The sequence below is a fragment of the Peromyscus californicus genome, unplaced genomic scaffold, assembly GCF_007827085.1.
Source record: "Peromyscus californicus insignis strain IS unplaced genomic scaffold, ASM782708v3 Scaffold_22__1_contigs__length_63687245, whole genome shotgun sequence".
NCBI classification, from domain to species: Eukaryota; Metazoa; Chordata; class Mammalia; order Rodentia; family Cricetidae; genus Peromyscus; species Peromyscus californicus.
In genome coordinates this window covers 50,146,415-50,171,953 of record NW_026294525.1, presented here as the reverse complement: position 1 = coordinate 50,171,953, position 25,539 = coordinate 50,146,415, and the positions used below count along the sequence as shown (strand labels likewise).

General features: G+C 39.1%; 1 long non-coding RNA gene and 1 pseudogene across 7 annotated transcripts in view; one reads left to right on the top strand and one right to left on the bottom strand.

The window, feature by feature from the left end:
• Positions 1–2,163: 2,163 nt before the first annotated feature.
• The window catches only part of LOC128118629 (uncharacterized), a 68,182-nt gene continuing 44,806 nt past the window's right edge, over positions 2,164–25,539 (bottom strand). For 6 of the 7 annotated variants that reach the window (XR_008221277.1, XR_008221284.1, XR_008221279.1 and 3 more), the window contains 3 exons: positions 7,923–8,029; positions 7,412–7,473; positions 2,164–6,074 (listed from right to left, as the gene is read on the bottom strand). This is a non-coding gene — a long non-coding RNA (uncharacterized LOC128118629). The remainder of the gene's footprint in view (positions 6,075–7,411; positions 7,474–7,922; positions 8,030–25,539) is intronic. The other variant, XR_008221281.1, reaches the window with a different exon arrangement.
• LOC128118628 (elongation factor 1-alpha 1-like) lies at positions 14,146–25,045 on the top strand (annotated as a pseudogene).

Sequence of the window (25,539 nt, the reverse complement as noted above, 5' to 3'; positions counted from 1 at the left end):
TGGTGGCGTTATCATAGTCTATGTGAAATCATCATTGTGGGATTGCATTATCTTTTCAAAGACTTCAAAGGTCATTATTAGGCATGGTCATGGTTCACTAAAGAAAATCTTTTTTGTGGGACATTTTTTCTGGATGATTTGTCCTTTTTCATCAGATGGCTCATTTGTCCAGTGATCTTCAGATTCCTTAGCCTTCATTCTCCTGAAAGACAAAAGCAAAATCCTTTCCCAACCCTAACAATGGGAAGGTCCCATTGGGCAAGTTATATCTGATCAAATGAAAAGCTTTTGCTAGTCATATAAGTTAATTTAAATTAAATGGTCATGCTGGTTGATGAACTATCAACTCTTCTAATTAAGAGGTCTCTCTTGTTCAAATTGAACCGTTATCAATTTTGATAGTATCCATAGCTCCCATGGAAACAAAAGCAAAACCTCACCCCAACGTAACACATATCCTGGTTTACATTCTGAGGTTAGCACATCTTTAAAGTATACAGGCTGATTTAATTCTGTAGTTTTTTTTCTATTAATCAATGTATCTCTGTAGCTGTTGTTCCTTTCTCATCAGCACTGAGAAAATTCGAAGTTAATAAAGCATTATGTAATCTATTTCTGGGGGTCTTTGTTAACCCTTTCTGTTTATGTAGCATACCCTTTAGAGTTCCATTTGATCTTCCTATGACTATTTGGCCTATAGGATTATGTGGTATACCTGTAATATGCTTTATATTGTAATAAGCAAAAAACTGTTTCATTTTACCTGAGACATACTGGAGCATTGTCAGTCTTAATTTGTACAGGTATAATCATGGTGGCCATAAATTCTAGTAAATGTGTGATTACAGAATCAGCCTTTTTAGAACTCAGAGCAGTTGCCCATTGAAATTCTGACTAGGAATCAATGGTGTGGTGTACATATTTTAATTTTCCAAATTCTTCAAAATGAAACACATACATCTGCCAGATTTCATTCCGCTAAGTACCCTTTGGGTTATATTCTGCTGGTAGTGGAGTTTGATTGTATAAAGAACAAGTAGGACATTTCCTTGGCTTGTTGTCAGGTTATGGGAAAATCTTTTTTTTTTAACCTTTACTATTGACATGATGGTTTTTATGAAATTCTGAAGCTTCCAGCACATTTCCTATCAAAAGTTTATCAATCTCATCATTATCTTGTGCTGGAGGGTCTGGCAGACTTGTATGGGATCAGATGTGAGTTACATATAAGGGATGATTCCTATTCCTGGTTATTTCTTGTAACTGAATAAATAACAAAGTTAATTCTGACTCATCAAGAATAAATTCAGCACTTTCAATGTGTGAGACCATATTTTTAGCATACTGGGAGTCAGTAACTATGTTGAGAGTTTCCAAAAAATCCATTAATACCATCAGAATGGCATATAATTCCAATTTTTGGACAGAATTATAGGGACTTTGAATCACTTTACTTAAATATTCTGATTTGTAACCTGCCTTTCCTGACTTGTTTGCCTCAGTACAAACTGTAGGGGGTCCAGATATTGGTGTTTCCTGTGCAATGAGAGGCAGTATCCAGTTAGTTCTCTTTATAAGTTGAGTTCTATTGCTTTTGGAATATTTGTTGTTAATCTATCCCAAAAAAATTACTGCAACCTTTTTGCCAAGGTTCACGTTCTGCCCATAATTTGTCAGTTTCATCATTAGTTAAAGATACTACAATTTCTGCTGGGTCTATTCCTGCTAATTGATGAAGTGTAGCTGGAGAGCTTCTCTCCAGCTCCTACCAAGCCCCAGCAGTCCTGAAGCCCACTTATAAAATAAACACACAGACTCTTATATTATTTAAACTGTTTGGCCTAATGGTTCAGGCTCTTAGCTGTCTAGTTCTTATATCTTAAATCAACCCATTTCTATTAATCTATAAGTTGCCACGTGGCTCGTGGCTTACCAGTATCTTAACATCTTTTCATGGCAGCGGCTAGTAGCGTCTCTCTGCCTCAGCCTTCCTGTTCCCACAATTCTCTTCTCTCTTTGTCCTGCCTATGCTTCCTGCCTGGCTACTGACCAATCAGTGTTTTATTTATTAACCAATCAGAGCAACACATTTAACATACAGAACATCCCACAACAATGAAGTCTCAATTTTCCTTTTAAAATCAATTCAGAATCTTTTCCATATAAGTTTTTAATTTTTCATTCTGTTTATTTGGTAGAAATATCCATTCCAATATAATGTCTTGCCTTTCTATTAAAATTCCTGTAGGAGAATGCTTAGAGGGTAAAACAACCAAAATGCAATCAATCTTTGGATCCAAATGATTCACATGTGCATCCTGTATTTTCTTTTCCACCAAAGCCAATTCTCTCTCAGCTTCAGCTGATAATTCTCTTGGACTACTTAAGTCCTTGTCACACTCTAAGGTTTTGAACAAATTACTCAGTTCATCACTTTTTACCCCAATAGTGGTCCGTAGATTGGAAATGTCTCCTAATGGTCTTTGAAAGTCATTAAGAGTCCATAATCAATCTCTCCTAATTTGCACCTTTTGGGATCTAACTTTTTGAAGACCTATTTTATATCCTAAATAATTAATAGAATCTGCTCTTTGTATCTTTTCAGAAGCAATTTGAAGTCTCCAACAAGGCAAAATTTGCTTTACTTCTTCAAACATTCTTTCTAAAGTATCTACATTTGAATCAGCTAGTAAAATGTCATCCATGAAATAATAAACTATACTGTAGCTGGAGTTTTCCTGCCTGGCCCACGGTCAGTGCAAATCTCTCTCACCCGCCAGTCCCAAGCCGCTCAAACCCGATCAAGTAAACACAGAGACTTATATTGGTTACAAACTGTATGGCCGTGGCAGGCTTCTTGCTAACTGTTCTTACAGCTTAAATTAATCCATTTCTATTAATCTATACCTTGCCACGTGGCTTGTGGCTTACCGGTACTTTACATCTTCCTTGTCCTGATGGCAGCTGGCAGTGTCTCTCTCACCCAGCTTCCTGTTCTCTCTATTCTCCTCTGTGTTAGTCCTGCCTATACTTCCTGCCTGGCTACTGCCAATCAGTGTTTTATTCATTGACCAATCAGCAACACATTTGACATACAGACCATCTTACAGCACTTCCCCTTTTCTTTTCTTAAAAAGGAAGGTTTTAACCTTTACACATCTCCAAAGTCAGCTTGGTATATTTGGGAATTTGGGCGTAGCTTCTCTTACTACTTCCTGCTGGAGGGGGGCGCTGTATCTTCTGGGGAAACAAAGAAAATTTTAGGATCATGGAGTAGTCCGTGATGCTGTATCATCTGAGCCAGTTGTCTTGAAACGGTTCTGGATGTTGGATCATCTGGGCCATGGTGTCATCAGAGACCTTTCAGGGGGTCTTGGCTGGTCAAACCTGATGTATCTTACTCTGGAACAAATCTATAGCCTCTTGCTTTCTGTGGAAACAAAAGAGACTCTTTTCCAAAGCAACATATCCTTACATCCAAATTTTGAAGTCAAAGTATCTTTAAAATATATATACTGGTTTAACTCAGCTTCCTTTACAATCAAATATCTCTCTGTAGTTAAGAATCCCAAAGACAACACAATCCAGACTCTCTGTGTAATAGTCATCTCTACGTGGCTTATTTTTTATATTAATTTTACTGTCTCTTTAAAGACTTTATTTTTTAAAACCATGTATTTGTTTCTATACTGTATATATCACCTTTTTTTGTCTCTTTTAAGCCTACATATATTTTACACACATTTTAAACTATTACATCTGAATCTGTCTTATTGTGAATCTATTGCTTTAAGCTGCAGCAGCTGTGGCTGCTGGCTCCACCCACCTCAGCTTCCCAACATGGTGTGGTACTTTACCACCAGCTCTGGGAGCTATTGTGGGTCTATGCTTTTATCCAAGCAGCGTGTAGCCCAGAAACCTCTTTTTTTGTTTTGTACTAGCAAAGGCTAAATCCACAATGTAGCTTAATGTGCCATTTGTAGAGGCCTCATTCCCGCCATACTGCAGGTCAAGCGCGCATGCCAGCAACCCGCCAGTAGCTCAAACCAGCAGCTGCCGCTCATTTGAGAGAGACAATTAGGAAGCTGTTTTTAGCTCCATTTTAGAATCTTTTTTTTCAGGTTTTAGGTGGAAACTCTTGCCACCACGTTGGACGCCACTATACATTGAGGAAATTGTTTACATATTAATTCCAACAGCTGTTGTACAAAATATTGGCACAGGGTTGGGCTATTTAACATTCCCTGTGGGAGAACCTGCCATTGATCTCTCTTAACAGGCTGAGAATTATTATATGTAGGCACCATGAAGGCAAATTTTTCTCTGTCTTTTTCTTGTAATGGTATTGAGAAGATATGTTCTTTTAAACTGATAACGATAAGAGGCCATCCTTTAGGTAACAGAGAAAGCAAAGGAATTTCAGATTGTACAGAGCCCATTAGCTGAATTACCTTGTTAACAGCTTTTAGATTTGTTACCATTCTCCGTTTAGCAGATTTATTTTTAACAACAAATACAGGAGAATTCCAAGGGCTGGTTGATTCTTCAATATGCTGAGCATTTAACTACTCTTGTACCAGCTGTTCTAAGGCCTGTAGTTCTCTGTTATTAAAAACCTTTGCTGAACCCATGTAGGCTTGTCTGTTAACCATTTTAAAGGTAGGGAATTTGGTGTCTTTGAAATATCAGCAGCTGTTGTGTCTTGTTCTTGTACAATCTGGATGGTTAGTGACTGTTCTTTATAATACTTCCTAATATTTTTCTCAGAAACATATGTTAGTTTATGGTTCATTTCTGAGATTGGAGGAATGTTAATCTGTGCATTCCAATGCTTTAACAAATCATGTCCCCATAAATTCATAGCTATATTAGACACATATGGCTTCAATTTTCCTCTCTGTCCTTCTAGCCCTATACATTTGACCCATCTCATGCACTGTTTCACTTGGGATAATGTGCCAGTTCCTAAAAGTTGAACATTTACCTCATGAAGATGCCAATTTGGATGCCAAAATTCTGATGCAATTATTGTTACATCTGTACTTGTGTCTACAAGACCTTCAATGAGAATGTAATTTATTCATATTTTTAATTTTGGTCTTTGTCCATTTATAGAAGTTTGCCAAAAATTTCACTTTACGGTTTCTACCAAATTTTTTGTTCTTTCTTCTACAGCTGTTCTATCACCCTGAGCAATATGGTTTTTTACAATAGACATTAAGTTCTTTAATTGCTCTGAGAAGGAGTTTCTTCCATGGTGACAGGAAAGGACTGAACCGAATTTGACATGGGGGCCTGAGAGAGGCCCCTCAAGGAGTTTCCTGACAGCAAATGCAAAGGCTTACCTTGTCTGTCCCTTGTTGATCTACATTTGTTAGTTTAATGTCTGCCTTTGCCATACTTTCAGCATCATCCAGAAGGGAGGGTCATTCTGTTGGGATTATTCCTTGAGAAAACATATTTCTAGGAACACCCTGTTTATAGTCACTTTTTAGGTGCCCTTGTTTACCACAATTGAAACATTTGACATTATTATTTTTCTTCAAACCTCTGGGAATAACTTCTCCTTTCTAAGCATCACCATGATCATGAGATTCAACATTAATTCTATCTCAGATACATTCCTCCAAGGGTGCTGATCTTGCCTTTAATGACCTAATTACCCTTTTGCATTATGCATTAGCATTTTTAAAAGCCAGAGATTCAGTTATTATTTGCCTAGCTTCTGAATTTGGTATCATTCTATTTCCTGCTGCCTTCAGTCTTTGTAAGAAATCAGTGAAGGTTTCTTTTGGGCCCTGTTAAACTTTTGTAAATGACTTAATTTTCCTTCCTACTTCTTCAATTCTGCCCCAGACATTCAAGGCTGCCATTCAGCATAAAACTGGAGTTGGTCTTCATATAAAGATTGTCTTTGTATTACAAGTTGACCACAAGTTTAACATCTGCTTCACAAAAGATGAATGGATGCCATATGAGATTATTGCTTCTTTGAATCTCCTCAAATCTAACATTTGCACAGGAGTCCAATCAGCTTGTATCCAGTCTTGGAGATATCTTTCATTTGGTAGTTCCTGTAAGGATATTGGATAAATTAAGGTTGGCTGTTTGATAGCCTTAGGCTGTTTCTCTGTAACTTTATAATGAAATACTGAGATTGGTTCTCCTTTAAATTCTCCTGTCTCTGTCTGAATATCTCTATGATCTGTTTTAACAGGTTTTTCTAAATCTTTTTTCTTGGCACTCATATTAACCAACTTTTTTAATGATAAAACAGAAATGATCAACCAAATAATATTTATAATTGACATTACATAAATCCCATCAACATTAATTATCCTCTCATTTAATTGTTCCATTTTCAGACCATCAAGCATATTATCAAACAGAGATCAAACTCCTTCCACTGTAAAAATGTTTCCCATTTTTTAATGTGGTGAAAAAAAACTTTCTTTTAACTTATTCTTCCACTTAAGAAATCCCAGTTGACTCACCAAATCTGCTGACAGTGACAATTCAGATGACGATGTGACAGCAGCCCAAGGAGGGAACCCAGAGAAAGCCAGAACCCACCAGGAGAGGAAAGAAGTCAAAGTTCCAGGTATCCACACTGGAAAAATGTGCAAAAGTGGCTAACTCCTGTGGTTTTTGGAGCCCCAAAACTATGGAGTTTGCTGCAGAGAGGCTGCAACAAAAATCTTAGCTGGCAGGGTAGGGACTCTGGCCTCATGTAGCTCTGGCAAGCGGCTTTTTCATGAATTCATGCCCCGAAAGTTGGATGCCAGATCTTACATGAATTGCTGAATGGCCTTTTAATAAAAATCCCGGTACTAGATATTGGAGTAAATGCTGACAGATCAGAAAGACAAAGGAACAAGCCACTGCCACCTCTTACCTCTCCAACTCCAGGAATCCTCTAACTGAATGTCTCTGAGTCCCCAGCTGAAAAGCCTTCAGCATGAAAGGCTTTTAGTTCCTGCCTCCTCATGCCTTACATACCTTTCTCTGTCCATCCATATCACTTCTTTCTTAGTGCTGGGATTAAAGGAATGTGACTCCCAAATGCTGAGATTAAAGATGTGTGCTACCACTGCCTGGCTCTTTTTCTCACCTAGACTGGGTCAATCTTATGTAATCCATGGTGGCTTTGAACTCACAGAGATCCAGATGGATCTCTGCCTCCTGAGTGCTAGGATTAAAGGTGTGTAATTCCACTGCCTGGCTTCTATGTTTAATCTAGTGGCTTGTTCTGTCCTCTGATCTTCAGGCAAATTTTATTAAGGTATACAATGTATCATCACAGTATTCTATCTTCCTTGCCTTGAAATTACCCATGACACCTTACAAAATGTTTTACATGATCACTCCTACATCCACCAAGGTTTTTTACAAAGAGACTTACAATACATACCAGAGAAAAGACAGAATCTTCAGCAAATGGTACTGGTCAGAAAGGATGTAAAATAATAAAACCTGGAGGCAGGAAGTGAAGCAGAAGCCATGGAAAATGTTGTTTACTGGCTTGCTCCTCATAGCTTGTTCAACATGCTTTCCTATATCATCCATGACCACCTACCCACGAATGGCACCATCTCCTTTAGAATAGGCCTGCTCACATAAATCATTAATCAAGAAAATGACCCACAGGCTAATCCACAGGACAATCTTAGGAACACTTTCTCAATGGAAATAACTTCTGAAATCACTCTATCCTGTGTCAAGCTGACAGAAAAACTATCTAGTACATCTACTAAATGTCTTTTCTGAAAATTCAGAGAATATCCTAAGGCAATTTACAACCAGAACATTACAGTTATTCTTTCCAATTTCTGAAGCCAATCATTGGCTTTCTGTTTTAGTTACCATCTTACTCTTGTAGCAAAATACATAACAAGACATACCATAAGGAAGAAGGGACTTACTCTGGATCACAGTTTGAAGGTACAGTCCACCATAGTGATGGAGGCATAGCAGTCAAAGACTCCTAAGGTATGACGGACAGAAGAACGAGGCAGCTGATCACTTTGTACTGGTAATCAGGAAAGAGAAAGACATAATGTTGATATTTAGCTTACTTTGTAATTTTTGTTTGTTTGTTTTTGTTTTAAGTCTTTTTACTCAATGAGGGACTCCCATCCATGTGATGGTGCTGTATCAGGTAAGTCTGCCTTCCTCAGTTGAACTCTCTGGAAATGCTTTCATACACATGCTCAGAGATGTGTCTCTTGAGGGCTTCCAAACCTAGTCAAATTGACAATGAAGATCAATCATCAAAATAGCATAGTAGACTCTTTCAACCTCTCAGAATGATTGACCTCTATGACTATAGGAGACACGGAAATTTAATGATGATAACTGCCTATTGTAGTGGCCACTTAAGTATTCCTTTAACCCAATGTAGCATGCTCTTGTATGCTTCAATCTTTATGATATCCAACTTTTTTAAAGTTTTAGAGAATTTAAAAGTTATTTAATCAAGATTGTACACAGCTATAATTCCATCACTCAAGAGGCAGAGGCAAGAGGATTATAAAATCAAGGCCAGTGTGGGTGTGCTACAGAGTGAGAACCTATCTAATACACAAGCTTATTTAATCTTTTTAATCTTAAATGAATCTTTTAGCTAACTGGGGTAACATAACAAAATACTAAAGACTGGGCAGCACATACAACATAAATTCATTGTCTCATGGTTCTGGAGATGAATGAAATAAGCCACAAACAGAAAATATTGTATGATTCTATTTATAAGAGGTGGCTAGAATAGGGAAGTTCATAGACAGGAAATACAACAGAATTTACTGGCACTGAGAGGCAAGGGCAGTGTTTAAATGTAGACTGAAGTTTCTCGGTCCCACCCAGGCAGCAACCATTTTTATAAAATAAATACATAGAGGCTTAATATTAATTACAAGCTGTTTTGTCTATGGCTCAGGCTTATTGATAGCTAGGTATTACATCTTAAATTAACCCATTCTATTAATATGTATTTTGCCATGAGGGCATGGTATTATGAGTCTGCTGGCATCTTGCTCCTTGGGTGGCTGGATGGTGTCTACCCTGACTCTGCCTTTCTTCTCTCTGTATCTTTCCTTGGATTTCTAGCCTGGCTATAACCTGTCTTGCCATAGGCCAGAGCACCTTCTTTATTAACCAGTGGTAGCAACACATATTCATAGCACATAGAAAGACTATCCCACAGCAGTTAATATATAGTTTCTATCTGAGATGATAAAAACCTTCTAAAAGTAGATAGTAGTAATAGCTACATAAAATTGTACATATACTAAATGCAACCAAACTATACAATTAAGATGGCAAATTTTATTATATGTAAAGAGCATTTTGCACACAAACACACACACACACACACACACACACACACACACACACACACACACATTTTGTTCCCAGATCATTCCAAAACTGTAGACTTCCCCAATGCCCTACTTCGTATGAATGTCTTACCAGTTGGTAAGATCTGACAAATGTAAAATTAAAAATTTTACCATATAGCTTATTCATTTATTTTTAAGGGTTTTTTGTTTTGTTTTTGATATAGGATCTCAATGTGTAGCTATGGCTGGCCTGGAACTCAGGATGTAGGCCAAGCTAGCCTCAAACTCATATAGATTGACTTGCTTTAGCTTTCAGAATGCCTCGCCATGCCCAGCTAAGTTTACTTCTGATAAGGGGTCAAATTCCAGGAGTGACTTAAGATCTGTTATGAAATATGATCCCTGATATTTGTATATTGGAAGTAATCACTTGGGCAATGAGGGATGTCTTTGAGTTCAATGGAGACCCTTTTCCCATCTTAGGTGGGCTTTAACCTGACTTAGGTTGCTAGACCCTTATGTTCATACAAAGCTTCTACTTAATCAGTAGCTTTCAAACAATGAGATCCACAGACAACAGAGGTCAAGTTTTTTGGAACATGTCTTCTGGATTCACAGGTGAGAAGAGAAAGGGAGAAGGCAAAGATCATGCCAAGCAAGAATAGGTCCTCAGAAATGAGATACCATCGAGGGTCACTGCCTTATAGTTAATATGACTCTACTAGATGGAGGTACTAGGAGGAGATGAAGTGTTTGGTCTGGTGAGAACAAAACTGCTAAGAAATTTTAGGACATATCCAGCATTTTAGCCAAGGAAATATTGTTCACAATCAGGGTCCTCTCCCCTAAACTGCCTGACAAGTTTCTGTCTACTATCCCCATAAATAAGTTGTGAGGCAACAAATAATACTCCAGTGGGATTTCTAGGGAGATTTGCAGTAAATCTGCTAAAGGCACAATCAGTTCTTGATCATAAGCTACACGATAGTGTGGTTCCTTTCTCTGAGAAATTTTTAAGTATTATGATTTAAAATCTTACAATGATGAATAGAATTTGTGAAGGGGAAAGTAACAAAATTACATAAGAGGTAAGCCTCCTTGCTGAGAAATGACATGAATTCTCAGTGAGAAATAAAGGTTACACAGCAGGAAACAGCATCAAGTTTAGGGAAGATCCTAAAACCAAGTCAGAAGTCTCTGGTTCAGTGAGAGCCTGAAAAGAGCACTTCATTAGTGACGACAGCGGTGGTGTTGCATTGGCACTCTACAGTACTGTCCAGAGCAGTCATTTAAAGATAAGTAGAATGGTTTGTGATTGGGAAAACTCAAGTCTATGAAGCTTTTCCAGAGGTAATTTGATATCACAAAGTACTTAATATTTAGATTTCCAAAACAAGTCTCTGCTACCAAGGACAAAATCAATCACATAAAAATATGATGATTTTTAGAAGTTGGGAACCCACTGCTTTTAGGAGCCATTGAAAGCCAGAAAATCCATTAATTATTTCTTAGTAATATAAGAAATTTCTGAGAAACTTGAATTCTGTCAAAGCTGAATTCACTCTCTGTAGGATAAACTATATCTCAGATAATACACTGTATGAAAAGTGAGGTCAGTTTTGCAGGCTGAAGAATAAATAGAAGCCAGTCTTCCAGATCATCTCTTTACAACATTGCAAAAGGTCACCACATCTCAGATAACATTCACAATCCTGAAGATCACGGTGAAATGTGTAAAAGACAGGAATGCACTGCTGTAAACCCCTACAAGAACTGAAGTACTATCATCTTTTTTAGAATAAAAGTACAATAGACTTCTTGAGTTTATCAGATTAACCTCAGAATGGCTCAACAGTTAAGAACACTTACTGTTCTTCCAGAGGACTGGAGTTTAATTCCTAGTGTTGGCTAACAACCACCTTAACCTGTCCCCATTACTCATCTTGACATTTGGGGGCAGAGAAGAGATACCCTCCCCCATCAACCTCTGGCCCATCAATGCCTGAGATTGGTGGAGGAGCTGGCCCTGGGATCATAAGAGCAGGAGGACTGTCCCTGCCCCTCACCAGCTGCAGCGCTGAGGAGAGTGGCCCCTGTACCTCACCTGGGCAACACAGTAGAGCTGTCCCTGATGGGGGTAGATGTGGGAGAGCCAACCCTGAGGGCATGAAAACAGGAGAACTGGCCTCACCTTGCTCATCACTGCAGGAGGTGATCTAGCCAGGGCAATGATGGAGAGCTCACCCTGGTGGTGAGGACAAGGAAGAGCTGGCAGGCGGACCAACCCTGCAGCTGCCCAGGCCCAGAACCAGGGTTATGACTTGGCCCACCCCAACATCCACCCCATCTATGATCTACTGGAGCACATGAAGGGACCTGACCTATAGACCCAAAGCTGCAGGATCTCCACAACACAGGGCAACAACAGGATATCCAAGAAGAGACCTAGTGAGGGCCCAGCATTGATAGAGTAGTAACAAGAGGCCTCTTTGCCATGAACACTTGCAAGTAAAGATACATGGACAAGGGGTTTACGGAATGGCTCATTGTATCACACTGCAGCTTCTGTGATGAGATTTTAAATTTTTTTCCTCTTCCTTTTTTCCCCCCTTTTTTCTCTTAAATTTTGTTTTACTGGAGGGGGTGAAGGGATGGGAAGATGAAGGGATCAAAATACATGATATAATAAAAGATACATAGAATAAATAAAAAGAAAGTTAAAAAATCAAGACATCTGTAAAGAAAAAGAAACAAAATGAAACAAAGACTATGAGAAAATGGAAAACAAAACAAAAATCTTAACTCCAGTTCCAAGGGATCTGACACCCTCTTCTGGCTTTTGCAGGCATTACATGGACATGGTATACAGGCATACATATGAACAAAACAAGTAAAATAAAAATAATAAATCTCAAAAAAAAAACTCACTGGCAGGCTTCACATGTGACTAAGCTAATGTATTTAGCTTATTTTATGTAGTGTGCATGAGTGTTTTGTCTGTCTGTCTGTCTGTCTGTCTGTATATGTATCATGTGCATGCCTGGTGTCTGCCTGCAGAGCCCAGAAAAGTGTATCAGATTCCCTGGAATGGAGGTTACAGGAAGTTATGAGCCACAAAATGAGTACTGGGAACTGAACCATGGTCCTCTGAAAAAGCAACAAATGACCACTGAGCTACTTTTCCAGCCTCTAAGTTGATACAATTAGAGTCTCTAAGTAACAGGTATCTGGGAAGAAAGGAAAGACTTACCTTTTATAAAATTCACTCCAAAGTAAGGTGCTATAGTTTAATATGTGATCTAGCTATGGGATAAATGGCTCAAGGACTACAGAGATGAAGAGAATGTTTATTTTCTCTTTCTTTTCTTTCCCCCAGTCTTTTATAAACCTAGATTACTGGATGGTGTAGCAGCACAAACTTGTCTTCAGTTTTCAGGCCTGTCAAGGCACCTACCTACTGGTGACTTTCACGGCAAAGGCCTGTCACCTCTAAGAGGCACTGTGACCTGATTCTGTAGACAGTAAACCTCTCATCTTGAAGGAATAATATCATAACTTAATGCCAGTAGGAAAATAATAAATGTAGGTTATGTACAAGAAAGATTACACTCTCCCAACTACTCAGTATTCAGCCAGTGAGAAAAGGGGAAGGGACCTGTATTCAGGACTACAAAAACTGCTTTTGAACTCCCACGGCATGCCTACCATGTCAGTTAGGCTGAAGTCAGGTTCTACAGAACTATAAATGAACTGCTTCACTGTGGCTTCTTCAGGGCTCTTGAATTTATCATTATAAAGTTAGGCCCTCATTCCCCACACCCCAAATCATAAATGTACTGTAAGATTGTTGAATCCTTGGGGATGGGTGGAGGAGAGGTACTGATCATCTTAAATAAAGGAATATGTATGAAAACAGAACACAAGTTCATAATGACAGTGTTTGGGATTTGATTCCATGGGGAATCAGAAGATGACTCTACCTGAACTTAAAATCCTGATGAATTTCCATCCTCACCCTTGTTTTTCTGGATAAGAATTACTTGCCTGTCACAAGGATGAATAAAAATGCAACAGAAACTATCTGAGTTTCAATTACTGACTTGATGATCTTCTTAGTTTCTCATTTTAGAGGAGACTGTGTAAATGGCTAGGAACAATTTAAATCTTCATTAGTTTATCCTGATGAATTCTGCCAAAAATTAGCAGAATGTTTTGTCCACAGGAATCTGCCACTATGAGATGGTCTTCAATGTGGTCTACATTTAGATATGAAGTACCAAAAAGAATAAAATGTTCAATTGAACTAGAAACCTATGGTTTATGAACAGAAAAATCCTAAAGGATCTAATGCAGAGTGGGTAGGAAATATTTGATTTAACAACTTGACAGTTTCCCTAAACCTTTTTCAGTGTTCTGTGCGGTTCTTTCTATTTTTATACCTTTTTGCATATAAGATTACTCTAGCCAGGCAATGGTGGTGCATGCCTTTAATACTAGCACTCAGGAGGCAGAGGCAAGTGGATCTCTGTGAGTTCCAGGCCAGCCTGGTCTAAAGAGCTGTGCAACCAAGGCTACACAAAGAAACCCTGTCTCAAATAAAATAAACAAACGAGATTATTCTAAATATTATTGAGTGCTTATTCTAAACACGTCAATTTTTTTTTAATTTGTACTTTTATTTTGCAATACAATTCGGTTCTACATATCAGCCACAGATCCCCTTGTTCTCCCCCCTATGGCCCCCCTCACCTTCCCCCCAACCCACCCCCCATTCCCACCTCCTCCAGGGCAAAGCCTCCCCCACGGACTGAGATCAACCTGGTAGACTCAGTCCAGGTAGGTCCAGTCCCCTCCTCCCAGGCCGAGCCAAGTGATCCTGCATAGGCCCCAGGTTTCAAACAGCCAACTCATGCAATGAGCACAGGACCTGGTCCCACTGCCTGGATGCCTCCCAAACAGATCAAGCCAATCAGCTGGCTCACCCATTCAGAGGGCCTGATCCAGCTGGTGACCCCTCAGCCATTGGTTCATAGTTCATGTGTTTCCATTTGTTTGGCAACAACAGAGAGGGAGAACAAGGAATAGGAGACCATGGTAAATGAAGACCACATGAGAACAGGAAGAAGCAAAGTGCTAGAGAGGCCCACAGAAATCCACAAAGATACCTCCACAACAGACTGCTGGCAATGGTCGAGATACAGTCCAAACTGACCTACTCTGGTGATGGGATGGCCAAACACCCTAATTGTCGTGCTAGAAACCCCATCCAAATACTGAGGGATCTGGATGCAGAGATCCATGGCTAGGCCCCGGGTGGATCTCTGGGAGTCCCATTATCGAGAATGAGGAGGGTTTATATGAGCGAGAATTGTTGAGACCATGGTTGGATAAAGCACAGGGACAAATAGCTAAACATGTCAATTCTTATTGACCTAGAAGCCTGCATTTTTTGTTCTTCAAACTACTCTAAATCCCCCTCAAGTTTTGTTTTCTCTATGCTTACAGAAGTCTTTGAAAATGGCTTTCTGTAGAGTGCATGAGGTCCTCATGCTCACAGATAAACATTGGAGAAACTAGTAATGTTAATCACACTAAGGTGTCTCCTTGATGGAGGAAATAAAATACTTGTTTTCCACTCAGGAAACTGGGGGTGGATGTTATTAATGGTCTAACAATGTTTGCTATCAGTAGAAGCACCAACAAGGTAGATGCATTCACAAGCAAACACTGAAAGTAGGTAGGCAAAAAGCAAAAGTTTTTTCCTTGGTTGTCCTTATATCTAGGCTGATGCCTGGAAAGCACTGCCTGTCCTGCAAGAGAGTCTTCCCCATCATTTAATGATTCCAGGAAATACCCTTCTATATCCACTCAGGGGCAAGCTTCTTTGTTGATTCCAGATTCCAGATCCATTCAAGTTGACAAAATGACCATCATAGTTAGTTAACTCTTATTTAATAAACAAGCAATTCCCCAGATGAGCAGGCTATTTCTCCTGCTAAAATTTATCAATAGGGATATCCTACAATATACATTGAAATTATTTCTAGCCTACAAGACAAAAATACATGAAAGCTAGATCAATTGGTTCATGTTTAAACGTTCTCACGCTGCTTAAACACAAACACATATTATTTTAAAATTGAAGTAAAAAAGGATATTTTTTCTTTCCATTGGAAAAAACTAAAAATGGTGAAACTGTAACCAAAATAAATTTGTATTTTATTTGTAAATTTCAAATAACTGGTAATAAAATCTAAAGCAATAACAGTAAAAATATTTAAGCCACTTTTTTGCAGTGGGTTGGTTGTCAGTACATAAGTGCTATGAAAACCACCACAAATTCAAAGCCAAAATGAGAAAGGAAAAGACTCATATCAGTATCATCTTCATTAAACAGTAGATCTGAGCAAGTCTACCAGGACTGGCCACCTGATCTATGGATATGGTGCAATCAACAAACAAACCATTGAAAAGTTGGAGAAGGCTTCTGAGACAGCAAAGGGATTCTTCAAAGATGTCCATATCTTGGATAAACTGAAAGCTGAGCATGAACATGTTGTTACTATTGACATCACCTGTGGAAATTTGAAAATATTTTTTGACTGTCATTGATAGACAAGATGCAGAGACTTGATCAAAATCATGATTACATCTCAGGCAGACTGTGCTGTCTGGATTGCTACTGGTGTTATTGAATTTTAAACTGTAAACTCTGAGAACTGGCAGACCCATGATCATGACCTCCAGGCTTACACCCCAGGTGTGAAACAGCTAGTTGTTGGTATCAACAAAATGTATTCCATGGGGCCACTCTATAGGCCAAAAATGTAAGAGGAAAATATTAAAAAACTCAGCATCTACATTAAGAAAATTCACTACAACCCTGACACAATGGCATTTGTGCCAATTTCTGGCTGTGATGGTGACAGCATACTAGAGCCAAGTGCTAATATGCCTTGGTTCAAGAGATAGAAAGTCACCCACAAAGATGGTAGTGCCAGTGTGTCCACATTGCTGGAAGCTTTGGATTGTATCCCACCACCAACTCATCCAAATGACAAACCTTGGTGTCTGACTCTCCAGGATGTCTATAAAATTTGTGGTATTGGTATTGTCCCTGTGGACAAGCAGAGACTGGTGTTCTCAACATGGCACAGTGGTTACTTTTGTTCTAGTCAATGTCACAACAAAAGTAACATCTTTTGAAGTGTACCATGAAGCTTTGAGTGAAGCTCATCTTGGGGATAATGTGGGCTTCACTGTAAAGAACATGTCTGTCAAAGACATTAGATGTGGTAAAGTTGCTGGTGTCAGCAAAAATTACCCACCAATGGTTTCCTGAATCATCCAGACCAAATTAGTGCTGCCTATGTCCCTGTACTGGGTTGTCACACAGCTCACATAGCCTGCCAGTTTGTTGAGCTTAAAGGAAGTATTGATCATCCACTGGCAAGAAGCTGGAAGCTGGCCCAAAGTTCTTGAAATCTGATGATGCATCTATTGCTAATATGGCTGCAGGCAAACCCATGTGTATCATGAAAGTATCCTTCCCTGGGTCATTTTTGCTGTAAGTGACATGATTCAGACAGTTACTATGGGTGTCATCAGAGACATGGGCAAGAAGATTGCTGGAGATGACAAGGTCACCAAGTCTTCCCAGAAATCTCAGAAGGCTAAATGAATATTATCCCTAACAACTGCCAACCCAAGCTTACTCAGTGGTGGAAGAAGGTCTCAATTGACCATTTAAGTATAATAGTAAAATACAAGATAATGATAACAATTCAGGGTAAAACCTTCCTTAGGAAAAGAGAATGGTTTTTGAACCATTTTTTGTTTGCATGTGTGTCTGTCTGTGTGTGGGGGGAGTTTTAAGTTATTAGTTTTCAAAGCCAGTACTTTTTAATGGAAATAATGTCACAAAAAATCTGTCACAGGTTGGGCAGTGGTGGCGCATGCCTTTAATCCCATCACTCAGAAGGCAGAGGCAGGCAGACAGATCTCTGTGAGTTTGAGGCCAGTGTGGTCTACAGAGAGAGTTCCAGGATAGCCAGGGCTGTTACACAGAGAAACCCTGTCTCAAAAAACAAAAAACAGACAAATAAACAAACAAAAAAAGCTGTCACAGAATTTTGAGACCCATTAAAACAAGTTTAATGAGAAAAAAAACCTTTATGCCTCTTTCAAGAGTAGGATCTGAACTTTCTCCAGACTAATTCTAATGAGTCATAATTAAGAAAGACCCATGTACACAGGAATTTTGTATTTAAAGGAATCCTAACCAACTCCATTAACTTCTTCTGTAATTTAGCCAAACCACCAAATGAAAGCCCCTTAAATCATTCTTCAGCAGGAGCATTACAGGGTCTTCTCTAATTCAGAGTATAATGTGCTGCATTGTAGGGAAAACGTGTTTTAAACAGCATCTTCCAAAATCAAGTGTTCATGGACCAATAAATAAGGTATGGAGAAAAACACTTTTCACTAAAATGGTAATGGTACTAATAAGAAAATTCTCCACTAGAAATAAAAGGGAAAAACAAACAAACAAACAGGGTAGTAGAGTCAATATTACCCTCAGAAAAAATTACCTAGAATTTTGTGAGGATAGTCAACTATCCTCAAAGATATTATTGTCAATTAATTCACTAGCATTTTGTTGAAGAAGCAAAAAAAAGATATCATTTTAAGTGTAGCACATGGAAGACAAGATGAAATGTAGTATTGTGCAAAACTGTGAACGCTGGGCAGAATGTGGTATCACACACCTGTAATCCCAGAATTTAGGAGGCTGAGTCAGGAGAATTGTCACTTCAAAACCAGCTTGAGCTACAGAATGAACTATGTCTCAAAAACAAATTGTGAAGATTGAAAATGAGAATAAGAGAGGATAACACACTAGATGCTATATTAATCAAAGTTATCCAATGAAATGATGCTAATCTGTTTCTGAAAACAAACTTACAAACACACTTAGAAATACTGTTTTATTAGCTATCCCACCATCTCCTAACCAGCTTGCCGACATGTATGTTGGTTTCTTTTTTTGTTAATGTAACAAATTATGAGGCAAGCAGCTACTTAAAGAATGAAGCAGTATTGGAGGGCTACAGTTTGAGAACAGGATTTCTATTGCTGGGATGAAACACCTTGACCAAAACTAATTTGGTGACAATGGGGTTTATTTAGCTGACTCTTCTACATTGTAGTCCATCAATGAAGAAAGTCTGCTGTGGAATATATTTCTGTACACTGTGAATATGTGCTGCTCTGATTGGTTGATAAATAAAGCCATTTGGCCTATGGCAAGTCAGGTTATAGCTAGGCAGGAAATGAGAGAGATAGACAGGAAGAAGAAAGGCAGAGCGGGAGAGACGCCAGTACCACCAGGAGAAGCAAAGTGTGAAAATACCAGTAAGCCACAGCCACATGGCAGCTTATAGATTAATAGAAATGGATCAAGTTACAAGGGCTAGCTAGCAAGAAGCCTGCCATAGGCCATAAAATTGGTAATTAATATATAAGCCTCTGAATGATTATTTTATAAGTGGCTGACGGACCTTGGGGCCGGGTGGGACTGGAGAAAATTCCAACTACATTTGGCGCCCAGGCATGAGAGCAAGAATTTCCACCAAAAACTTGAGAAGCTTAAAAAAAAAAAGATCCTAAAATGGAGCTAAAAACAGCTTCCTAGTTATGTCTGTCAGACAAGCTATGAGCTGTACTATGGTGGGTTTGTGGGCCTGAGCTACAGCATGGTGGATTCCCGCTAAGGTACACAGAGGTGTCTCCAAGCTGTGCAGCACACTGCATGGCAGATTTAGCTTTTATTCACACAAACAAAAAAGGTTTGTGGTCTAGCTGCATAATATCTGGTAACAGCATGGACCCAGAGTTGGCAGGGTAAGCATGACTCTCCTGGGTATCTCCACCATGTTGGGAAGCTGAGAGGGGTGCAGTCAGCAACCAAGGCTGCTGTGTTGGTCTCAGCCATGCAGCTTAGCAATTTAAAATCTCTCCTGGTCAGAGAAAGAGTATAGATTCACAATAAGACAGATTCAGATGGAATAAAACTCTAAATGATTTACAGTGTATGTAAAAATGTATGTAGGCTTGGAAGAGAGAGAAAAAGGAATATACGCAGTTATATAAAGAAATAGTTTTAAAAAATAAAGTCTTAAAAGAGACAGTAAAAGTAATATAAAAGTTAAGCCACATAAAAATGGAAATCATACACAGAGTCTGGATTATATTGCTTTTGGGATTTTTAACTACAGAAAGATATTTGATTGTAAAGGCTGCTGAGTTAAACCAATATGTATATTTTAAAGGTATCTGGACTTCACAGTTTATGTCTAAGGATACATTGCTTTGGAAATGAGGTTCTGCTTTTGTTTCCACAGAAGATGAGAACCTGTGGATTGCTTCCAGGCTACTATGGTTTGATCATCCAAGACCCCCTGAAAGGTCTCAACTGACACCATAGCCCAGATGATCCAACATCCAAAATCAGCTTCAAGTCAACTGGCTCAGACAATGCAGCCTCACAGACTACTCCAGTCAGGACTTGCCCCCAACCAGCAGAAAGCTGTGCCCAAATTCCCAAAATATTGTTTATGAATGTTTATTTTTATTTAAAGAAGGTTGATTATAAATGCAATCTCTTCCTAAAAAAAGAAAAGGGATGGTATTATAGATATGATAGGATGAAAGGATAGATTATTGAATCTACTTTTAAAGAGCAACAATGTATTTGAAATGTTTATACTGCTATGGATTTTAGTTTACTGATAAAAATTTAAAGTTAATTTTTTTTTGTTGTTGTTGTTGTTTTTTGTTTTTCGAGACAGGGTTTCTCTGTGTAGCTTTGCGCCTCTCCTGGATCTCGCGCTGTAGACCAGGCTGGCCTCGAACTCACAGAGATCCGCCTGGCTCTGCCTCCCGAGTGCTGGGATTAAAGGCGTGCGCCACCGCCGCCCGGCTAAAGTTAATTTTTTTATACTGTATGTGTATTTCTACTCTTGTTTAAGGTACTGTTTATGCAACTCATATAAAATTGTTAAATATAATTAAGAAATACAGATTAATAATTAGTCATCTATGAGAAATATAGTCATATTAGTTATGTTTTCTAGGTATATATAGATATATTTCAACTAGGTAGGTAATATTCAAACACTTCAAAGACCTACAGAATACGGCATTTAAAATGTTTTAAGAACTTTGAATATTCTGGACATTGAGACATGTCTGCTCCTAGCAGTACTAATCTACTTCAGAGAAGATGGTGGGCATCAAAGAAACTCCACATGGAGTTTGCTTTCTTTATAGCAAAAGTTAGTCATTTGGGCAAGATACTGCTCTTGCCTGGACTACTTGACAGTATGCTGTATAAACTGGACATGCAGGACCCATAGGAAGGTAACCACTGAACTTTGCAAAGTGAGATCATCCTTTAGGTTCCTGCTTCACAGAAGAAACTGCCAGACATTCTACAGGACATGGGAAGAAGTGACTGAAGAACTCTGCCAGAATGGGCAGAACAGTCCTTAAAATTTCCTGCTTCACTGAAAGCTATGCCAGATAATCTAGGCCTATAGCCTTAAGATGGATGCCTCAACATTGCAGAGGAAATTTGGGTGACTGTCCCAGGCAGCCAAATGTCTCTGTCATTCTAGATTTTTGGAAGCTGCTTACAATGCACTTCTTGTCTACTTAGGTAACATTATATCCTTCTGGGGTCTTTGATGTAGTTGAAGACTAGATAGTTATAATTACAATTTTCCTTAGTTATGACAAAAGATAAATTAAATATAAAACTTTAGACTCACAAATATAGGATTGATAGAATATTTTCTTTAATTTTGCCAAATACAAATAGACTAGATATTGTAACTAATTCTTGCTTGATAACTGTTCTTTTATATATAATTTTACTATGTTAAAGTTAAAACAGCCTTTTTGATTAGACAGAAAAGGGGAAGTTCTATGGGATGTCTTTCTGTATGCTGTGAATATGTGTTACTATGATTGGTTGATAAATAAAACCATTTGGCCTATAGCAATTCAGGTTATAGATAGGCTGGAAATCAAAGAGATAGGAAGAAGAAAGGCAGAGGGGGAAGAGACGCCAGCACCACCAGGAGAAGCAAGACGTGAAAATATCAGTAAGCCATGGCCATGTGGCAGCTTATAGATTCATAGAAATGGGTCAAGTTATAAGAGCTAGCCAGCAAGAATCCTTCCATAGGCCATGAAATTGGTGATTACTATAAGCCTCTGAATGATCATTTTATAAGCAGCTGAGGGACCTCAGGGCTGGGCAGGCCTGGAGAAAATTCCAACTACAGAAATAAGTGTAGGAACTCAAACAGGAAAGGAACCTGGAGGCAGAGGCTGATGCAGAGACCATGGAGAGTGCTGCTTACTAGCTTTCTCCTTATAGTTTGTTCCTCTTGATTTTTATAGAAACCAGGACCACCTGCCCAGAGGTGGTACAATGGGCTGGGTCTTCCCACATCAATCACTAATTAAGAAAATGCCCTACAGCCTTGACTTCAGTCTGATTTATGGAAGCATTGTCTAAATTGACATTCTATCCTTTCAAATGACTCTAGCCTGCATCAAGTTGGCATAAATCCAGGTAGCACACAATCCACCTTAATGGGAAAGCATGCCAGCAGGAATACAAGGCTGCTCGTTACACAGCATCTACACTCAGTCATCAGAGCATAAGTAAGAAGTGAGGAAAGGCAAATAGTGGTGTGTGTTCTAGCTTCATCTGTTGCTGTGATAAAACACTTTGACCAAAAGCAATATAGGAGAAGAAATGGTTTATTTTAGCTTACAGGTTACATTCCTTAATTAGCATAAGATAGAGCAGAAATTCCAACAGGAACTTAAAACAGAAAAAAAAATGGAAGAACTCTGCTTGCTGGCTTGCTTGTTAGGTCATGCTTAGGTAGTTTTCTTATATAGCCCAGAACCTCCTGCCCAGGAAATGGCAATACCCACAGTGTTGGGTCTGGGTCCTCCTATATCAATTAATTATCAAGACAATTTCCCAAAGACCTGGCAACAAGAAAATCTGATCTGGGAGCCCCCTCAAAAGAAACTCCCTTCTCAGGTGCCTTTGGGCTATGCCAAGCAGACAGTTGAAGAAAACCATGGCAGTGAATAAGGCTCTTCCAAAAATGCTATTTCAAGAATAGAAAAAAAAACCAGTTTTGAAAGTTAAACATGATGTAATAATTCTGAACCTAGGTACTTATCCACAACAAATGAAAGCATATTATATACTTGTACACAGATATTCATAACACTTTCATTTATAATAGTATATAACATGAAATTAACCAAAATATCTATCAATACATGAATAAACAACTGTTGTATACCCATTTAATTAAATCTACTCAACGTAAGCAACCTTTGAATGCATGCTACAACATCAAGGAGTCTCAATTGTTGGGAAGAATTTTTAATAAAATGTATGTAGAATATAATTCTATTTGCATAGTAGTCTAGAAACACACACAAAGCTAGAAGATGTGGCTGGATGGTTAAAGTGTGCACCACTCTTCTAGAGGACCTGATTTTTATTCCTAGAAATAATGTCAGGCAGCTCACACCTGTCTGTAATTCCAGCTCTTTTTTTTGTACCCTGTTGGCACCTGCACTCACACATGCACATACACACAGGTACACATATACACATAAATAAAAGGAAAATTATAATTTTCTAGAACTAAAATGTAAGATAATCTATGTAGTTGGCTGTTTTTTACTCTTTTGGGGGGCCCACCAACCAACTCCCAAATAAATCACACACAGAGCCTTATTATTACTTATAAATGCCAGGCCTTAGCTTGGCTTGTTTCTAGCCAGCTTTCCTTAACTTTAAATTAACCCATTTTTCTTTTGCCTCTGGGCTTTTTCCTTTTCTTACTTCTGTATATCTTACTTTCATTCTTACTCTGTGGCTTGCTGTGAAGTTGGGTGGCTAGCCCCTGATGTCTTCCTCTCCTTCTCTCACTCCTAGAGATCTCTCCTCCCAGATTTCTCCTTCTATATATTCTCTCTGCCTGCCAGCCCTGTCCATCCTTTCCCCTGCCTTGCTATTGGCTGTTCAGTTCTTTATTAGACCATCTGCTGTTTTGGACAAGTAAAGTAACATAGCTTCACAGAGTTAAACAAATGCAACATAAACAAAAGAACACACTTTAAAATAGTATTCCTCAACAAATCTACATTCTGAATCTGGGCCTGGGTGGTGTCTGAGTTGGTTATCTTGCCAGCTCCCCTGCACCCATGCATGGGCCCAGCTCTCCCACGTGTGCTGTGGGATGTTCTGTATGGCAAATGTGTTGCTGATTGGTCAATAAATAAAACATTGATTGGCCATTGGCTAGGCAGGAAGTATAGGTGGGACAAGGAGGAGAATAAAGCTGGGAAGTGGAAGGCTGAGTCAGAGAGACACTGCCAGCCGCCATGATGAGAAACAGCATGTGAAGATGCCGGTAAGCCACGAGCCACGTGGCAAGGTATAGATTAATAGAAATGGATTAATTTAAGCTGTAAGAACAGTTAGCAAGAAGCCTGCCACGGCCATACAGTTTGTAACCAATATAAGTCTCTGTGTTTACTTGGTCGGGTCTGAGCGGCTGTCGGACTGGTGGGTGACAGAGATTTGTCCTGACTGTGGGCCAGGCAGGAAAACTCTAGCTACAAATGGCGCCCAACATGTTGGCAAGAGTTTCCACCTAAAACCTGAGAAAAGATTCTAAAATGGAGCTAAAAACAGCTCCCTAATTGTCTCTCTCAAATGAGCGGCTGCTGCCAGTTTGAGCTACTGGTGGGTTCCTAGTGTGCGCGTTTGATCTACAGTATGGCAGGAATGAGGCCTCTGCAAGTGGCACATTAAGCTGCGTGGTGGATTTAGCCTTTGCTAGTACAAAACATAAAAAGAGGTTTCTCAGCTACACACTGCTTGGATAAAAGCATAGACCCACGATAGCTCCCAGAGCTGGTGGAAAACGCACCACCGCTGTGTTGGGAAGCTGAAGTGGGCAGAGCCAGCAGCCACAGCTGCTGCAGTTTAAAGCAATAGATTCACAATAAGACAGATTCAGATGTAATAGTTTAAAATGTGTGTAAAATATACATAGGCTTGAAAGAGACAAAAAAGGTGATATATACAGTTATAGAAACAAATACATAGTTTTAAAAAATAAAGTCTTTAAAGAGACAGTAAAATTAATATAAAAAATAAGCCACATAAAGATGACTATTACACAGAGAATCTGGATTATGTTGTCTTTGGGATTTTTAACTGCAGAGAAACATTTGATTGTAAAAGCTGTTGAGTTATGCCAAAACGTATATTTTAAAGGTACCTTGACTTCAAAATTTGGATGTACGGATGTGTTGCTTTGGAAAGGAGACTCTGCTTTTGTTCCCACAGAAAGCCAAAGGCTATGGATTTGTTCCAGATTAAGATACATCAGGTTTGACCAGCCAAGACCCCCTGAAAGGTCTCTGATGACACCATGGCCCAGATGATCCAACATCCAGAATGGTTTGAAGGCAACTGGCTCAGGCAATACAGCCTCATGGACTATTCCATAATCCTAAAATGTTCTTTGTGTCCCCATAAGATACAGCGCCCCCCTCCAGTAGGAAGTAGTAAGAGAAGCTAAGCCCAAATTCCCAAATTATGTGTAATTTTACTTTGTTAAGGTTAAAACCTTCCTTTTTGGAAAAAAAAAAAAAGAGAAAGAAAAGGGGAAGTGCTGTGGGATGTTCTGTATGGCAAAACACTGATTTTTACACACGTGCCCATGTCTCTGCTGACGATGAGAGGCAGAACCAGCTCAGCAAGGCCCTCAGACATCAACATGGCTTCAGGCTGCAGTACAGACCACAGACATCCATGTTGCCTTCAGTGGTAACACTGGCCACAGACATCTACTTACACAGACCCCTGCTATAGTAGGACCACAGACCCAGGCATGGTCCTTCGTGGCAACACAGGCCCGCACATTACCATGGCTTCAGGCAGGAGCACAGGCCACTCACATCAGGCTGTTCCTCACCTATGTGTCTCTAGTTATGCCTTTCTTCAGAGCACACAAACAGCTCTGCTTCTCTTTCTCTCCCATCAATCAGCCACATACTTGCTCACAGTAGTAGCACCATTGCT